The 19890-nt window shown below is 43.2% G+C and overlaps 1 protein-coding gene across 4 annotated transcripts in view; it reads left to right on the top strand.

The window, feature by feature from the left end:
• Positions 1–19890, top strand: part of ATP8B1 (ATPase phospholipid transporting 8B1) — a 102444-nt gene that overhangs the window by 25228 nt on the left and 57326 nt on the right. Inside the window, exon 2 of one of the 4 annotated variants that reach the window (XM_074355156.1) lies at positions 12114–12197. The exons of the other annotated variants lie outside the window; for them this stretch is intronic. The gene's annotated coding sequence lies outside the window, so the exon portion shown is untranslated. The remainder of the gene's footprint in view (positions 1–12113; positions 12198–19890) is intronic. 4 annotated transcript variants of the gene reach the window in all.

The following is a 19890-nucleotide window of genomic DNA, read 5'->3' as shown; positions in this document are numbered from 1 at the left end:
CTGAGTGTGGTTTTTCTGGTCGTTCCAAGCAAAATACTGAATGTGCCTTTTCACATTACTGGAAAACGAATTGATCTTGTTTAGTACCACTCCGATCATTGGAAACTGGGTGTATTCCGATCAGCTCAGTGGTTTCCATTATTGGGGATTACATAAAACTTAGACTCGAAGCCAGGACCCCAGGGTGTGCCGCTGTGTGTGTGGCCTGAGTGACTCATCACTTATTACAGAGGAAACTCTGCAGTGGACTTTATAAGTGCCCACGCCTAAAAACGACTCCTCAGCCTAATTTTTGGAAGCTTAAGTAATGGAAACCTGGTCATCTCAGATCACTTAGGAATTATAAAGAAAGCAGACTGAAGGGCCAGAAGAAGGCATCGAAAGGAATTGTCTTGAAATAAGAGACGTATGAAGCTCACGTCTGAGGGTGGACCATATCATGCCCAGTGAGACCATCTGAGCATGTGAAGGACCAGTAACGTATCCTCTAAGTAGGGAGCTAGTCTCCTACAGAAATAGCTCTATTTTGATTTTATGAGGTCGTTGTGAAAAAGATGTGCCATCTTAATTCTGCCATCAGTTGTATCAGCACTAAGTCCTCATTTCCTCCCCATAACATCAGAAGTCCGTATCCTTAGCAGAGGGGAGGCACTAAAAACTCATGTCTGATTGTCGCTTTTCTGTTCTTGTATCTCACTGTAATGTGTCCAGATGTTTTCACATATGAGTCTGTTGCCATGCACCTGACGTCTGCTGCAGGAGGCAGGCCCGCACACCTGTCCCTCACACGGGCTTTGCCCTGCTGGCTGTGGTTCATCTTGAGTCCCCATCCCAGCCTCTCCTCCTCCTCTAGCCCTTTGCCACCCTTTAAGCTCTTGTCTCGATGGTTTGGCTCTCGGGGCTCCCTCTTCTCCCAGTGGCCTGGCTGGAGAGAGTGGAAGTAGTCTAGGTCTCATGCAGGTCATGGACCGAGGAAGATGGGGTGTGGTGAGAGGGCCTCTGGTATTCCAAACTGCACAGAAATATTACTGCACGTGGAGTCCAAGTTCCTCGGTACCATTTCATATAGAACACAGGCCTGCAAAGCACATGAGCATTTTGTAGACTTCTCTGGAAAGATCCGGCGCTATTTCCAGACAACAAACTAAAATCTTAGAATGCACTTCCTATAGGCAGTGTGGGTGGGTAGGGTACCAGGAGAGGCCTGCCGGGCTAAGGTACTTCTGCCTAAGAACAAGAGAGAGGAGTTCCAGGCATGATGGTTTTACGAGCAGGATGCTGGAAGCAGACTGACTAGATTTGCATCTAGGCTCTCCTACGTACTGGTTGTGAGGTCCTGGGGGAGTTTCTTGACCCGAGTCTTCATCTGTAAAATGGGAACAACAGGACCAGCCTCACTGGGTCCTTGTGAGTTTTAAATGCATTTGTACGTGTTAGTGGTTGAAACAGCGCCTGGTGCAAAGAATTAGCTCAGTAAATGCTGGCTAGTGTTACCACTAATACAGTAAGTCAAAATTACAGATGAACAGTTCTTGGATAATATATGCCATTTGCTGGGCGTCTGGAATGCTGCAGGCACAGGGCTCCTCATGGGTTTGTGTTCTCCAGCTCCCATCTTGACTGTCTGTTCTGAGATCTTCTTTGGTTTTTTCCTGCTGCTTGAGATAATCCACATGCTAACTGCCTCTTGTTTTGCCCCAGCACCCTCAAGGAGCCTTATGCTGAGTTTTGTTTTGTTTTGTTTTTTCTGCTGGTCATTCCTGATTTTAGCTAAGCCAGGAATTGGTAAATAAATGGTCTTCCATTCATGGGGGCTGGTTGTAGAAAGTCCCATGGGCATTCCTGGAAAGGTTCTAGAGAAACTGGTTTTAACCTGAGGAAGGATTCTAATCAAGAGTATGGAGGAGGGAGCTGATTAACTCCTGATCGCCATCTCCCTGCAGGGCAGATCCAGGCAGAGATGGAGCATCGAGGATAGGCTGGAAGAAGACAGGGCTGGGGGTGGGGGAGGTGGCTGGGCTCTCCTGGGTCGGTCAGTGGCTTGAGCAATGCAGACTCCAACTCCTATTTCTTTGTAACATACCCTCCCCTTCATGTTCCTGGGTCCGGAGAATGTGGAACAAGGAGGCTTTATGTGGGCTGTCTGGGTCCGTTTCCCAAAGCCACTCTTCCCTTGGCATCAGGACCAGAATGCTCAGGCAGCCTGGGAGGACCCAGCTCATCACTGGGAACTCCCCGACCAGATTCTTTGGGGGGATGTGGAGGGTGGCTCTTGGCTATTTGCTTCTCTCCTCAGGCTGTTCAATTGCATCTTGCTCAATTTCCCAGCTGGGAAAATAAAAGCATCTCTGGACTTTTATTTGCAGAAATCATCACTCACCTCTGGCTTCTTGGGTTTTTTTTTAAGTGGCTAAAAACGAGGGCTGTTATGGTCAGCCCAAGGGTTAAAGCTTTCTCCCGGGCGTGTGTTTCCTTTTACAGCATAACTCATTCTCTCCCTGCATCAATTTCCACTTCTGTCCTTGGCTTGGGGTTTGTTACCAACTTGGCAGGCAACACCTCTTGCCTTTTTATTTTTAGAACTTCGAGTAAGGATTAGCCATATAATGTTAAGAATCGGGTGAATTGAATGAGGTAGGTAAAAATACACAATACAGAAAAAGCTGTAAAACCTTAACTTTTTTTTTTTTGGCACACAAGCAGTAAAAACGGCCTTTTAGAATTTTAACCTCGGGTGTAGTACCCTCCATCAATCCCCTTGACAGTTATTTTGAGGATTTCAACATGGCTTTGGAGAATAGGTGTGATTCTAGGATTCTTCTCAGTGGCTTGGGAAAAAAATATTCTGTATGTCTCCTCATGTAAGTGTATCTAGGGTATCTGTATCTTGAATATGTATTATGAAGAATAGCCAGTTGTCTCGGTTTTTAACTCTATAATTTAAAAAATCAATTTAGAGCTCTGTGTGTGTGTGTTTTCATGAATGAAGGCTCAGACCAGTTGGGTGCTGGTTTCCTGTAATAAAACCAAGATGCCTGGCATGTCTTAGACCCAACCTTGCCCATCTCTCCCAGACCAGAGCATCCAGTAGAGCTTTCTGTGATGATGAAAGTGTCGTATATCTAGTTATTGGACATGGCTACTGAGCACTTGAAATGTGGCTACTGCAACTGTGAGGACCTGGCTTTTAATTCAGTTTGAGTTAATGAAATTTAAGTTGCCTCACGAGGCGTGTGGATACCCAATGGGGCCTCACAGTGGACTTGGACTATTCCCACCTCAAACAGCCTGCTACTCAGGCAGCAGCTGGCTTTCAGAGGAGTTCGAGCTTTGCTGGGGGTGGGATGAACTAGAATCAAAGGGGCAAGTGCCACCGCCCCCTCCTGAACCCCTCAGGCAGTGTCTCTGCTAGAAGGAAGCCCTCCCTGGGACTTTATGATCTGACCTTAGTCCTTAGAGCTTAAGTCCTTTAATGCTGAAAGCTCTTCTGAGACTCCACATTGTCCTGAGGATAAACTCTAGGCTCCTAGTGGCTTTCATTATCTGCCCACCTCTCACTTTCTCGCTCATCACTTTCCCTTTCGTTCTCTGCCGTATCACATGGACAGACTTGCATTCCAAGAACAGGCCATGTGCATGCTCACCTCTAGACCTTTGCAAATACTGTGTTCTCTGTCTGGGATGCCCTTTCCTTTCCCTTCACCTGGCTCCCTCCTACCCGTCCTGTGGGTCTCAGATTAGATGTCAATTCTATAGAATCTCCTCTGGGAAAAGCTCTCTTGACCCCTCCTTGGACAGATAGGTGCCCCTACTGGTTTGTGTCTTAGGTGGATCCCCATTGTGGCAGCTGCCACACTTGATTGAAACAGCTTATTTACCTGTGAGTCTCCCCCCTTACACTAGAGCTTCTCAAAGGGTGGTCCCTGGACCAGTGGTACCAGCATCACCTGGGAGCTGGTTTGAAATGCAGATTGTCTGGCCCCAGCCTAGACCTCCTGAATCATGAATTTTGAAGGTTGGCCCTAGCAATCTGTGCTTAGCAAGCCCTCCAGGGGGGTCTGATGCCTGCTAAAGTTCGGGAACCCCCTGAGCTAAACCATAAGCCTTGTGAAGGGAGGGATCCCTGACTTCCAGTGTGCCACTGTGTCCTCAGCCTTCAGTGCACTGCATGGCTCAGAGGAGCAGATTCTTAAGAAGCATCTCTAAAGATGATACTTCACTTACTCTTTGGGCAGCTTGTCCTGTCAGGAAATTTTTAGCTGAAATCTGATTTAAATCTCTTCTCCTTTCTTCAGAGGAGATAAAGAACAACTGAGTAATTATTTTTTTAAATTAGGGTTAAAAGACACATAAAATGTACCATTTTAGCTATTTTTAGGTGGCATTAAGTGCATGAAGTGATGTACCATGATGCAGCCATCATCATCATCCATCTTCAGAACATCTCCATCATCCCAAACTGAAACTCTGCCCCCACTGAACAATATCTCCCTTCTACACACTCCCCCAGCCCCCGAAAACCACCATTCTGCTTTCTGTCTCTATGAATTTGACTACTCTCGTAAGTGGAATCATAAAGTGTTTGTCCTTTTGTCACAAATGAACTTTTTTACAAAACGGAAATAGATTCACAGACACAGAAAACACACTTATGGTTACCAGTAGGGAAAGGGGATGGGGAGGGATAATTTGGGAGTTCAGGATTTGCAGATACTAACTACTTTATAAAAAAAAAAAATAGATAAACAACAAGGCCCTACTGTATAGCACAGGGAACTATATTCAATACCTTGTAATGGCCTATAATGACAAAGAATATGAAAAGATATATATGTACAAATGAATCGCTATGCTATGCATCAGAAATTAACACAACATTGTAAATCGACTGTACTTCAATCATTTCAAAAAAAGAAACACACTACCAAAAAAAAAGTATTTGTCCTTTTGTGACTGGCTCATTTCACTTAATGTCCTTGGGGTCATCCATGTTGTAGCCTGTGTCAGAATTTCCTTTTAAGGTAGAATAATACTCCATTGTGCGCATGCATACCCCACAATGTATCCGATCATCCATCGATGGGCACTTGGGTTGTTTCCACCTCTTGGCTATTGTGAATAATGCTGCTATGACAGGAGCGTACGTATATGTGCTCGAATCCCTGCTTCACCTCTTTTGGGCGTATACCCAGAAATGGAATTGCTAGATTGTATGGTAATTCTATGTTTCACTTTTTGAGGAACAACCACCCATACTTTCTCCCACAATGGCTCCCTCACTTTTTATTCCCACCAGCAATGAACAAGGGTTCCAACTTATCCTCACCAACACTTGTTATTTTTTGTTTTTTGACACCTGAGTACTTGTAAGAGAAACATTAACTTAAGGATAATGTCAGAGAAAGAGCTCTTAAGTTTCTTAAGTGTATTTCTTTAATCAATTAAAACCACTTTTCTACTAGTTTCGGATACAACCTGTGGAAACAATTCTATCTTTAGAGAAGAATTTTTTTTTTAACAATTATTCTATTCTATCCTTAGAATTTATCCTAAGGAAATAACTGCATAACTGTGCTATGACTGTAGAGAACTTAAGAAAAACGTCAAAGGGGGTCTCTGTGTTTAGGGCCTGGGAACGGTTAGGATATTGACCACTTCTGCCCACTCTTCAAACAGTTAAAAGTCGAGCTCCCTCTGCAAGCTTGCCTGTGTAAACAGGTGAGGCCAAGCAGCTGACCAGGGAGAGAGCCCGTCCTGGGATCCAGAGATAGTGAAGAAATCAATCATTAAACACACAAATAATCATGGATTAACTTGATTCAGCAGTCAGTGTGAAACTGCCAAAACCACAGAAAATTTTATCAAGAATTTTTATCTTGGTAGGAAAAAAACTGAGAAGATTCAGTCTCTGTTAAAATCTTTCCCTTCCCAAATGTTGACGTGGTTATATGATGCATCAGTTTTACTATTGAAATAGGATACTATCCTGGGAACAGTTTATTAAAGCAGTCTGCTGAGTGTGTAATATGTGAATATAAGAGTGCGTTCAGCTCGGGGTTCTCCATTGTACGATTACACATGGTTGATAAACAACCCGAGACTGTTTCTGGCTGCTGGTATAGCGTGTCTCTGGCTGGCAAGATTCACACCTTCTATGGTGGCAGAGGTGTCAGATGTAAAGACAGTTTCTGCTTCTGAAAATAACACTTTCTCATGCCAGAAAAACCCCACTTTTATTCATTATGCAAAGATACAGGCTGTAAGATGTTCTGTTGAGATTATATTTTAAACTCCAGGGTTTGGGTATTGTGGCGTATTTTTCTTTCCTCAGGAGATCTGAAAAAGCAGGTAATGGATCCACCCCAGGCTGCTTTGTTGTGAGCAACTGGGAGAGTGAAATATTTAATGTCTCCCTCAGTACTAGGGTGACAGTTTCCTGGGGCCCGAGCACAGCAGGTTACAAGCTAGGTATCCCCCTCGCCATCAATGATTCAACAAACGAAGGTAAATTTGAGCCGCGGCGTGGGCTGTAGTAATGCCTCAGCTGTTCCTGAAGTGGTTCACACATTTCTTCTAGTCTTTAATCCTCTCACATGAGAATTATGATGACTGATGTGTAGTGCTCCCTCCCTCTGGGCCTGGCTCTAAACCAGGAACTTTGTATACATCTGCTCATTTCATCCTCACAGCAGTCCTAAGTGGCAGGCACTGTTACCTGACCCATTTGACAGATGAGAAAATGGAGGAAAAGCAATATTACTTAACAAGCTTTCCTGCAGTCTCATGGCTGGTAGAAAGACCCACACTCTTTACCTGGGTGAGCTGTGGGCGTGTTGGGGATGCTGTATCATGTCCCAGTGCCATGACCTTGGCGACTGGAGAATTTGGACATGGTTCCAGTTTCAGTCCTATGGCAACCAGCTGTATGACCTCGAACACTCCACGTAACCTGTCTCAGCCTCAGTTTGCACATCCTTGAAATGGGGATAATGACAATATTTTACTCACATATTAGGGGAGGAGGAAATATAAAGGATGGGGATGGTATCGGAGCTAAAAGTGATTCTTAGTTATGCACAAAAGCAAGGTCAGTGCTAAATGTTCTTAGTGATTCAAGGCACACACGTGCCTCCTCCGGCACCAGGCAAATGTGAAATATTCAGTTTCATTTTAAAATACTCTCCTTTTGACTATCAAAAGCTTATTTCATGTGAGCTGTTGAATCTGAGTTCTGCAGATGGGCTAATGGCTGCACAAAGTGTCTGGTCCCTTCAGAGCCCGTGTTGTGAATTAGGACATGCAGACTGCATATGGTGGGGGTATAATGGTAATACATTAGTTTAAGGCTAGTTTTTTTGTTTTTCTTTTTAATTGAGGAAGGTTTCAAACACACATAAAGATAGAAATAACAGTATAATCCCCGCCCTCCTTGGAGGTTCATGGCCATGGCCAGTGGCCTTTCATGTCTACCTCAGTTTCCTCCCTCCCCAACGTTATTCCAAACCAAACTCAGCCACATCTTTCCATTAAACCTGGTCTTGAAATTTGTTTGTTTCTCTTTTTCCTACCGTGATAGATTGTTTGCTATGCAGACTTTGAGGAGAGCAAAAATCTGCATTTAAGTTTAGATAGTTAGATTACTAACTATAACTCTTCCCTAGATGACACAAGAATGTTAGTTTTGTTTGTTTAATTGGGGTCCACTTTTGGGAGATCTTGGAGTTACTATCCTCTAGAAAATACATAGTGCCTGAAATGATCATAGTTCTCTGAAGTCTTACCCCAGTGGCAAGGGACAAGGTGATGGAGAGGAAAGGATGCAGGATTTGGATTCAGGTGATGAGACCTGGTTCTGGTCCCTTGCCTGTTAATAGCTCTGAGGATCTGGATACAACATTGAACTCTGAGCATTATTCTTCACCTATAAAGTTCATTCATTTGGTAGTTCTTTATTAAAGATCCACTGTGTATCAGATACTGTTCTGGGCCATGGAGATATCAGAGAAAATAAAGCAAAAATAATTGACTTTTCAGTGACATCGTATAACCCAAGTGTGTTAATGGTATGTGAAAACTTTTTGTAAACTCTGAAGTCCAGTATAAAGATTACCATTATCTTGATTTTCTTGCTCTGCTTTTCACTTGAAAACTTCAGTTTGTGAGTATTCTAGGTTTATAGTAGTTTATAATTATGTAAGTTGGTTGAGGAGAAACATATTTTTCATTCTCTCATATCTACACTGTCTTGCTGCGTTTCTGATGAAATGGGTCACCAGTATTGCTCTCAGTGGATACTTGGGTCCCAGTGCCATGCACTCTGCTAAGAAGTTTGCATGAGACCAAGACCGAGCTTCACAAGGACCTGTAAGATAGGCATTATACCTTCATTTTACAAATGAGGAGGCTTGGTGAAGATTTTGTTCCCAAGGTCCCATAAGTGGTAAGAGGTGGAGCTGGGATTTTAGCCCTGTCTGTCTGACGCTTTGTCTTCAGACAGGAGCACTTAACCATCTCTCAATTCTGCCTCACTTGGGGAATAAGAGAAATAGAGCTTGGTCTTGAGCCTTTGAAATTTACTTCTCTAGAGACAAAAGCAGCCAGTACACAAGGCAGAATACAAAGATGAGTAAGTTGTCCAAGTACAAATGAAAAAGCCGTTACATCAGGATTGGAGGATCTGGAAAAGGAATGGAAGTGCCTTGTTGCCTTTGTGAGTGTGTCCCCGTGAGTTGGGGGTGGCTGGGTGGGGAGGAACCTCGGTGGGCAGGGCTGGAGTGGAGAGCAGGACCTTTATCATTTCTAATGCAGACCTGAAACTAATCATACCTTTGAAGACAACTTGCAAAATCTCAGATTCCTCATGTGACCGAGGACAGCCAGTCACTGACAGTCATTGATTCAGGTTTCAGAATGTGTTTGAACATTAATTGTATTTTGTATTTGGTCGAGATGGCAACATTTACATCTCTCTCAAATGATTCCTGTCTTATTGATAGCCTCAGCATTTAAACCATGACAAACATTCATAAAGGTAAATCGTCACGTGACAAATGCAGACATACACAGGATGAGCCACGCCAGGGCTGGGCAACGTTGTTTTCTGTGCGTGGCATTTAGACTTTGGAAAGCTGAGGTGCAGAGTCATCATGGCCAGACCTCTAAGGTGAAAAAGCAAAGGAGAGGGTGTGACCTCGAAGAATGGGTTGAGTGGTAGCCAGCCCTGAGCCCAGGGGCTGACCTTCTAGGCAGGTCTGGCTGCAGAGTGTTCAGAGGTGGCCTGTTTTGGGGCGGAAACGCCACCTTTGAGTCCTGAGCGTAGCTTGGCTTTTCATTGATTATATGATGGAGCATGTGTGCCACAACTCAGATACTGAGGGATGGCCTTATGTAAATTCACAGCTCAGTCTTTTCAGGGTGCTTTCAAAAATGTGCTTTGAAAAGATTTTAATGAGTTCCAGATATCTAACCCAAAGCTCAGATCCAAATAGTATTTAAAGGTTTTTAAGTAATTTTTTTTCTTGGGTTGGTACAGCATGTGTGCATGTTCACTCCTGACTTGGCGAGGAAGATTTATGGATTCTTTAAGCCCCTCACCTCCTACTGATGCTCTTCCCTTTATTCTTACACTGTTTTTTTTTTTTTTTTCTTTTTAAAAAAGCTCAGGAGGATCATTGTGTTGAAATATTAAGTCCAGGAAAGTTAGATTTGCCACTTATTGGGAACTTATCCCTGGCATTGATTTGCAGTGGACAGTTGAGGGTTTACTCTTGAGAACAGCGGTGGAGTGGGAGGTAGGGTGGGAGGCGATGGGGAGAGCCCTCTGGACATCTCTGCCAGAGCCTGCTTCTTCCCCAGACCTACAGGGAACAGTGGCAGTGAGCCTGCTTTCTAAATAGAGGAGTGGTCTTCCCGACTCAACTCAGAGTTCCGCAGCACCTAAATCAGGTGAAGTCACACGTTGAACATACAGAAGTTCATTAGCATTATTAATAGTATGATGAAAGTTATAAATAGTATGATGATAACAATAGGGTCAAAAAAGTAACTTTTCTTTGTCATTACAAGTCCTTGAAGGAGATGGGGGTTGAAGTCTGGGGTCTGTGGAGAAGGGGGCATGTGAAAGAGAAAGAAAAAAAAATTCAAATGTATTTTGGTTGGTTGGTTTACATTTTATTTCACTTCCACGCTTAAAAAAAAAAATGTTCTCTCTGTATCCCAATCCTTTGTGTTGGGGGTGGTGGAAGCTGGGGGTGGGGGAGGTGTTGGTAAATCCAGTGCCAGCCCTTGTTACCGTGTGATACTGCTCCCCAAAAGGTACACAGAGATTTTAAAGGGAAGCAAATGTTGATCCGGAGGAGAAAATATGACCGCAGAAAAAAGTTCTAGGCACTTTTCTTGGGGCCATGTTGTTTTAAGAGATGGAATAGAAAGCTTATTTAATTGGCACTTTTTAAAACCTCAAAACATTTTTGAGGATGTCTTAATAGATGTTGGATACTTCCCTGGGTTTCTGTTTTCTCTTAAAATGAAAAGCAGACTAGATGTTTGTACAAGGCGTACATGAGTCATTCCTGTTTGAGCAGCCTTTCCTTATTTGCACTAAATACCAGTTGTTTCTTCCTGTTATTCCCTGCAAATAACTTATAACTTAGATATGTGGCAAAAAAAAAAAAAAAAGAAAAGAAAAGTATGTTTTATCTTTGGGTAATTAGAGAGGGGATAAAAACCATGGTTATTTACATCTTAATTACATAATTTGTTACAAAAGCTAGCCACAGTTTTCCCTTTTAGGTACACAGGATGGGAAGTGAATTCTGAATGTGTAGATGCAGAGTAAGCTGTATCTGACCCTAACATCTTTTGTTTGTAGGAATTAAGGAATTTAGAACTACACATAGAAACAGTGTATTAATGTGCTAGGGGAGCTGTAACAAAGTACCTTAAACCCAGTGGCTTAGAGGGTCGAATTTTGTTGTCTCACAGCTATAGAGGCTCAAAGTCCAAGATCAAGGCCATGCTCCCTCTGAAGGTGCCAGGATCTGTTTCAGGTTTCTTTCCCAGTGTCTGCTAGTTCCTAGTGGCAGCATAACTTCAGTCTTCACCTGGCATTCTCCCTATATGTGTGTGTCTCTGCCTCTGTGTCCAAATTTCCACGTTTTATAATGACACCAGTCACGCTGGATTAGGGCTCATCCTAATGACCTCATCTTAACTAATTACATCTGCAACGACCCTATTTTCCAAATAAGGTTGAATTCTGCAGTACCGGAGGTGAGGACTTCAACGTATGAATTTGGAGGGGACACAACTCTATAGCAGGCAGTGTGATATGAAGTTGGAGACCGGCCAGCTGTGGTGCACCCTGAGTATTTGACACCCCGTGCAGATCACTTAAACACCTCTCCCTCTATAGGACACAATTATTTTCAGTTAACAATCAGGAATGAAATGAATAAGAATAATTTTCATATGTGGAAAAGAAACCCAGGCAGCGACATTTTCTTTGGTTGCACTTGAATTCATTTTGAATTTTTGGAGGTAAGTCAGAACTCACTGTATGTTTTCACTGTTTTAAATTTTAAACCCAAGTAAAAACTCCAAGTGGCTGTGGACGGTGATAGAATTGAAGGAAGCGGTCTGTTTTCTGATTGGTTGTTTTAAATTTTATTTCACCCTTCTGTCTCTTTAAAATCGTTTATTGCAAATCTTCTGCAGAAGCTCGGGCGTGTGTAGTACCAGGGGGTGGACGACACTAACTGCTGGCAGGCAGCATCAGACTTACTCTTGCAGCAAACTTGCAGCTGAACTTGCATGTGGCAGGTGGGCTGCGTAACCAGGAGTTCTCAGAATTCGCTTCCATAGAATCCCATGTTTATTGTAGATACGTTTTTGTTTTTGTTTTTGTTTTAAGTTTGGAACTGAGCAGTAATTACAACCAAAGGGCTTTTCAGAGGAGGAGTGTTTTATCACTGACATCCATTCATGGTGATAGTAAAGTCTTAAAAATTATGACTTTTTAGTTGGTTTTGCTGCTGTTTTTGAATCTGCTGCTGGGGATGCACTTCCTTATTACCTGCAAGCTGGACCAACCAACCCCCTCCTCCCTCTTACAGGTCCTTGCAGTGGCAGCCTGACCCCGACTACCTGTGGGAATTTGGATGAGTCATGTTAAACGATCCTGCACCCAATTCTAGCAGGTGTGTTTTTTCTACGCAACCAAGCAGTTCTCTGACGCTGGCTGGCTGTCCTACAATTCAACCTAATTGTGACACTGTCTACCTGGAGACAGCATCAGATCCCACAGGTTAAGGGCTCAGTCTGACAAGACTACTCTCCCCTCAACTTTAGACACCAGTTGCAAGTCTGGATTGTCACCTGTCCTTCTGACCTACTGGCTCTATATGGGAGGTTCCAATGACTCCCTTTTGGGGTTCAATTAATTTGCTAAAGCAGCTCAGGGAACTGAAATCTTTTGCTTATTAGATTACTGGTTTATTATAAAAGGCTATAATTCAGGAGCCTGATGGAAGAGATGTGTAAGGCAAGGGATGGGGAGAGGTGTGCCACTGTCCCCAAATTTCTACCTGTTACCAGCCTGGAAGCTCTTCAAACCTCCTCCTTTAGGGCTCTTACAGAGGCTCCATTACATGGGCATGATTGGTTAAATCACAGGCCATTGGTGATTGATTCAATCTCTAGCCCCTTTCCCAATCCCTGGGTTCTTTCCAAAAGTCACCCTGTTAAATAGCAAAAGACACTTGTATAACTCTCGTCACTTGGAAAAGTTCCAAGGGTCTTAGGAGCTCTGTGCCAGGAACCGAACAAAGACCAAATACATATTTCTTGTTATAAATCACAATATCACACACATCTTTTATTCTTAGTTCCTGGGAGAATGAGCTAAGGCAGTAATCATCATCATCATATATATATATGTATTTTGGAAGCCTTCAAATAAAAATTCTGTAGTACACCATAGTCAGATTTGCAGAAGACAGCAGCTGAACTGCTGGGCCCCACTGCCCCAGGGGCTCCACTGAGGAGCACTGCCAAGGGGTACCTTTGGAAACCTCCTGCCCAGTCAGCGTGGGGGGTTGGGCGGGGTAGGGGGCAGGAGGCCTGTTCACAGAAGTAGAGCAGGAAACCAGGCAGCTCTAAGGACTGCTTCCCCCCAAGTCAACAGAGGGCAAAAGGCATTGCCTCTAAAATCAGAGACCTGGATTCTAGCTAACAGTGGAGAAATTCTCTCGCAAGAGTGAACCTACACTTGCTAGTGGTGACCTCCATTGATGCCCGTCCCCCTTTCTCAGTTTCCGCAGAGGCCAAGGCCTGAGTAGAGAGATCGGAGGATGTCAAGGTGTCTGGCCACTCACCTGTTCTAGCTCCAACACAGATTTAACTGTGTGTTTCTTAGTTATTTGTCTCCTTGGCTGTAAATTGGATGAATATCTCTTCTCCAGCTTACCCCCACAGTGATGTTATTGGGGTACAGTAAGGCACTGAATATTGTGACCAAGAGCATAGCCTTTCAACAAGAAACTTCATCCCATTTACTGCCTCTGTGCCCTTGGACAGAGCACTTAAACTCTCTTAAGGTCAGTTGTCTTGTCTGTAAAATGGGGATAATAATTTGACCTTCAGCAAATGAAATAAGATAATACGTGCCATGCACTCAGCTCAGTGCCTGATACACAGAACGCACAGTCAGTTGCTCTTTAAACACTCACCACCACCCATCATCCCAGAAAAACACTGGAAGCTTTAGAAACTCTATAAATATTATCTTAAATCCTTAAACCTATCAGGTACATAGAAACTTAGACACTTAGTTGACTTGTCCAAAAATCTTAAAGCCAGAACAGATAGAATCACTGTCTGTCTGAAGGAAACTCTTGGAGATTGTTCAAACCCAATGTGTTTCCAAGAGACATATAAGATATTAGCCATATGTTTCCAGTGTGATCTTGGTCCAAAACTTTGGGTGTAAATGCAGCTGTCAGGGAAGAGTTTGTAGTCTAAGTTGTGTCCTCTAAGCTGACTTTCAATGCAGCAGAGGAGACCGTGATTAAATGTCAGATTTGGCCTTCATCCCTTAATCTTCTGAGACCCAGAATTTGGGAAGGTGCTAACATTCAAATGGATTGAGAAGTGAGACTGTCACCAGGCACAGACTGTCATGAAACCATCACAGTGTCTTTTCAAGACATCAGGTAGGTGACCTGATCATACTTGATGTATCGGTCATACATACTGTCCATTCAAACCTTGAAATGTACTTACATATGACTATTGGGAGAATTTGAAACATCTTTCCATATGGAAAGATAGAACGAGGGAGTGTTTTCAGTTGAGGCCACAGACCTTTTGGATATGGATTAGGATGGGATGGGAAAAGTTCTAAATCACCTTGTCACTGGACCTCTGCCCAGGGCCCTTGAGTTCTGTTGTTTTTATTGCAGAAAGCCCGGAAGTTAAGTGAACGTCGGTGTCTTTTGCTCTCCATTGGCACAGAGTGTAGGTCAGCAAGGGCTCCGAGGAAAAGACGGACCCAGACTGGATTTCGTGGCATCTCATGATCCTTCAGAGAGAATTGGAATCTTGCATTTCCTAATGCACTGGGAAGGTGTGATGATATGGAAGATAAAAAGATAGGTCTCATCACTCCTGCTCTGACATGCAAGCCATCCCTTTTCTGGGCTCAAACCTCTGGATGAAAGCAACCTGCTTTCATGCTGCCGCTTTTGGTAAACAGATGGGATGAGAGGAAGACAGTGTGGGTGGACGGGTTCCTCTGACTCTGAGACAACTTTCCCCTCCTTTGAACGGCCCCAATGGCAAATAGGAAGAGATTGAGGGGCAAACACACCTGGTTGAAATATCACTCTGTGACCCTGGAGAAGTCACCTAACCTCTCTAAAGTCTGCAAAATGAGGATAATACCTGCCTTTTAGGTGTGCTGTGCGGATTTCATTGAAAGAGCCCAGCACGTAAGTGACTGCCCAACAGTCTTCAGATACGAGGGGTGGGTGGGTGTCAGTTGTCGATCATTTGGGGAGGAAAAACATACACAGTGGGGATCTTCTTCCAGAACAAAAATTCTTTTCCAAACTCTGCATATATGTATTACTAACAAAAGCTGCAGCAATAGGACACAATTCTGATTTCTCTCCCCTGCTTTAATACTATATTTGAAAATATTGTATTTAAAGCATTTCCTATGTTTCTAGGGCTGTTGTTTTTAATGGCTACACTAATATCATGGGTTAGAAAACCACTATCCTGATGGACTGCTTGGGAGAGCTGACAACAACCATGAAGAATTTTTCTGTGAATTGAGTTCTTTCATTTGTTGAATTGTTTCTATTGGAAATGTTCCTGTGATTGAAATTATTGGGTCAAATGTTACAAATATCTTTAGTGTTATTGGTACATAAAGTGTTGCTATATTGTTTTCCACTGGAATGTACCAAGTTCAGTGTCAGCAGCAATAGTGTGTGTGTGTGTGTGTGTGAGAGAGAGAGAGAGAGAGAGAGACAGAGACAGAGACAGAGAGAGAGGGAGAGAGAGACAGAGAGAGACAGAGACAGAGACAGAGACAGAGACAGAGAATTCACTCAGCTTTTCTACTGCCAGCATTGGAAGTAGTCAGTGAATATTGTTAATAGGCATAAAATGGTGTCTTACATTTTTATCAATTTGTCCTTCTTTGATTGCTAGTAAGAGTAATACAAAATATTCTTTTATTGTTAGTAATGTAAAATATTATTTTATTGCTAGTAATATAAAATATTACTCTTGTTAGCAAGGAAATATTACTCTTACTACTAGGAAACTTGTGTGTTTCTTCCCATGTACTTATCACATCTGCCCCCTCTCCTACCTTTTTATTTAAACTAGTGGTTCCTATTGAATCTGAATGGGAAATACAGATCGTCTCTTTGTGGATTGAAAATTTTAAGATTTATGTTTTGTTCTGCAACACGATGCTAATTATTACATCCCTCTGTAGTGTAATCTTTCCGACAAATACATCCATCTCTCAATAGGCTGGTGACTCCTCAAACCCTAAAATTAATTCAACTCGACAGACTAACTTTTTATTTTACTTTGGAGGCTTTGCTTCCAGGCAACTGTCAATTGTAAAGCCCCCTATGATAGTATATTATTTAAGCATGAATATAATTTAAAAACCAAATTATAGAGGCAATAATAATGAAGCGAAAATGGGACCATTGTCGCGAACGAGTACGGATGAAGCTTGAATGGACAATAACAATGCTTTTCTCCTGGTAACTTTCAGTATTTATTATAAAAACACAGAGTGGACTGAGGCTGAATCTCCAAAGGAAAGAAACATTTGGGGAAATCTGGCATCATTATCCTGTGGGAACCAGTTCTAGTCTTTTGTTTCCTTTTTTTCCCCATTAGTTTTCCAGACAGAAGAATGGCAGCCCCGCCTGGCCTTAATTTTAAACACATTTTTTTAGCTGCCACCAGCCTAATTCAGGCCTGGATTCCCTCTTGCTTCAGCTCCTTTCACACACTGAGCATTGTTTCTGAACGTGGCTGCAGAGGTAACATGACCGGACGGCTGGGTTTTACAGGTGACAGAACTGTGACTGGGAGATGCTCACTGTCCAGTGTGACCTCTGGATGGTCTCCCTGCCTGGCTCTCACCTTCCTGGCCGCCCACACTCTGTCCTCTATCAGATTCACCCTCCTGAAGCCCTGGGCGGGTCAGATTTCTCTCCTTGCAGATAGGTTCAGTGCTTTCTCTCCACTCCCTGGAATAAAGCCTGGTCAAGTCCTCAGGGTCCGGGAGGATGACTCCAACCAGCCTTTCACTCATTCTTCCCTGCTCCCCCTGAATCTTCCAGCCAGGTGGTGCCTTCTACTCTCCTGCTGTCCCTCATTCCCAAAAACCTCTCTCCCACCCCCCCACCCCCAGTTCTTGCCCACCTCTGTGACTCCCACCACGCAGCCCTGCTCAAAACGCTGAGGACGTAATTATTGACTCAAATGCACTTTAACATGATATAAAGTGGGAGGCTTTTAAAAGTTTCCAGCTTCTCGGTGGCAGAGAGACCTGTCTGTAGACCCCAAGGTTGACTTTATTTTGCTTGTCGAGTCCCCATTGCCTTTGCTTACGTTTTTCTTGTGGCTGAGGAGGCCCTAAGTTGGTTTGTAGACGAGGAAAGTGGTTGCACTTGCAGTAGGGGAGCGGGCTCTGATGCTTCTTGGAGGAAGCGTGAATTGCCGTCTGAATCCCCCAAGTGTGGACCACACCACCGCCAGCACTGAGCCGGGGGTGCAGTCAGTGGGCCTGATTCCAATCCGCTGCTACCACTTAGGAGCTAAATAACCTTGGGAAGTTTCCTTAAGCACCTCAGTTTTCTCTTTGGTAAAATGGCAGTGCTAGTGCCTGACCGCGCATTTCAGAATAATTTCATGACAATCGGTGTGAAAACACTTAGAGGTGAACTGTAAGGGCAGCTTAATACTAGCAAGAGATAGTCATCGTTACTAGGATGAGCTGGGGAGCCCGTGACCCAGTTGGGATGATAATCTCACCAAGAAATCTTTTAAGTTTTATCAGGAAAATGAAAAAACTACCCTTCTCTGAGAGGTCAAGGTTTTGGGATTTCCCCTGCGCCTTTTTCGATGGTGACCATCAAAGTTGGGTGGTGTCAAGTGGGAGTCGGTCCCTGAGGCAGAGGGCTCTGGGATGGACTTTCGGGGGAACAGGATGCAGCTGCGGGCCCAGACAAGCCTTTTCTGTCAGGAGTCAAGGCCCTGGCTGAGCTGCCCCCGCAGCGGTGATACTAATGGTCCCTTAGTTTTCTGTCAGTTATCCCAGGCTTCTAGGCTGTCTCGGCTTTAGTTTGGGAGGAAATAAAAAATTCAACCCTGTTTGTCCTAGGAACAGTAATCATGTTGTTTCTATAACAGTATAAAGTTTGAATTTAATCTAGATCTGAGATAGGTTTTATTACTGTGGCTGCGTGAGATTTTTTTGTCTAATTACAACTGTCATCAGACTTGTCGGCTTTTCCTCTCAAGAGGATCGGGCAGATTCCAAACAGGGCATGGCATGTGTCTGGACTGACTAGGATACTAGAGATTTCTGCTGCCTCTTAGTCGGGGCTCTTCTTTGGAATAACTTGGAAATAATAGCAGTCATATTAGATATCTTACGATAGAATTCTTGTTATTTGTGATTAATGATATGTGTGTTAGTTATCTATTGCTACATAATGAATGACTTCAAAACTTAGCAGCTTAAAGCAACCCACGTATGTTGTCTTGTAGTTCCTTTGGCTTAGGGATCTGAGCACTGCTTAGCGGGTCCTCTGCTTCAGGGTCCCTCACGAGGTGTCAGTTAAGGTGTCAGCACAGGCTGCCATCTCATCTGAAGGCTGGACTGAGGAAGGACCCACTTCTCAGTTCGTGTGGTTGTTGGCAAAATTCCTTTCCTTTTTTTTTAATTTAAAAAGATGTATTCCCCCCCCCCCAGAATTGACATACCACATTGTATTAATTTAAGGTGTATAACATAATGATTTGATACATGCATGTCTATATTGTGAACTGATAACTATAACAAATTTAGCTAATTCCATCATCACACGGTGGTAGTTTTTTTTCTTGTGATGAGAACTTTTAAGATCTACTCTCTTAGCAACTTTCAGATAAACAGTGCAGTATTGTTGGCTATAGTCACCATGCTGTACATGCATAAAATTCATTTCCTTAAGGGTTGTTGGACTGAGGACCCCTTGCTGACTATTGGCCATATGTCCACTTAATTTCTTGCCATATGAGCCTCTCCATAGGAGAGCTGCTTCCTCCAAGCCAGGTAGGGGTGAGAGCTGGCTGTCCACAAGGAAGTCACAGTCTCCTGTAATCTAATTGTGGACAAGACACCGCATGACCTGTACTGTATTCTGTTGGTTAAAAGCCACGCGTTATGTCCAGACCTTTCTGGGGAGGGGATTACACAAGAGCATGAACACCAGGTGGTGGGATCTTAGATTCTGCCTGCCAGAGTTGTAAGTTAGTACATTTAGTATGGAATATATGATAAAAAAAAACATACATAGATAGCATAGAGCATAGAGAAATATAATACGCAAATGTACTATAAATGTACTGACATATGTTATGTTAAATATTTTGCATTACCTTTAATAATAATAATAGGCAAAGAAAATGAGGAAAAAGCCATTTCAGAAGTACCCTTTCTTGTTGAGGACTTTAAAGAGTTATAAAAAAAAGTATGATGAAACATGAACAAAAGTGAATATTGTGACTCTTACTTCCTGTTTAGGCTTGGGTCACCCTGGATACGAATAAATTTATACCACAAAGATATCGTTGATCGGGAAATCTTGGCCTTCTTCAGCCTCTGAGTGTGGTCTGTGTACAGATCGTACCCTCGCAGTGGCAAAAACTCAACTTTTTATTTTTAAAAACTCAACTTTTTTTGTTTCTATTTTCCCTGCATTTGAATCTAGAAACCTGACGACTGCAACAAAAATTTGTGTTTTCATTACTTCTGACTTCAGAGTTTTGTTGCAAAGGCAGAAAGGGTATTTGTTTTTGCCTGGGCTCCCTTTTCCTTTCTCCTTCAGCATCCCCGCCTCCACAGAGGGAATAAAGAATTTCATGAATTCGTTCACTTCACAAGTACTTCATAGCCAAGTATTCAAAGATGGCAAATGATGAATGTTCGGGGTTTGAGTTTGGGATTCCTGCCATTTACCCCTCTTGTCTTCTGGGGTTTATGACCAAGAGGGCTGAATCCTGCAGAAGGCAGGATGGAAAATGAGACATCTTCCTCCCCCTCCTTTTTTTTTTTTTTTTTTTTTTAAACATGGATGAGAAAAGTAA

This window comes from Camelus bactrianus, chromosome 30, assembly GCF_048773025.1.
Source record: "Camelus bactrianus isolate YW-2024 breed Bactrian camel chromosome 30, ASM4877302v1, whole genome shotgun sequence".
Classification (NCBI taxonomy): domain Eukaryota; kingdom Metazoa; phylum Chordata; class Mammalia; order Artiodactyla; family Camelidae; genus Camelus; species Camelus bactrianus.
The sequence above is the reverse complement of the archived record's forward strand: the minus strand, read 5'-3'. Positions and strand labels throughout refer to the sequence as shown.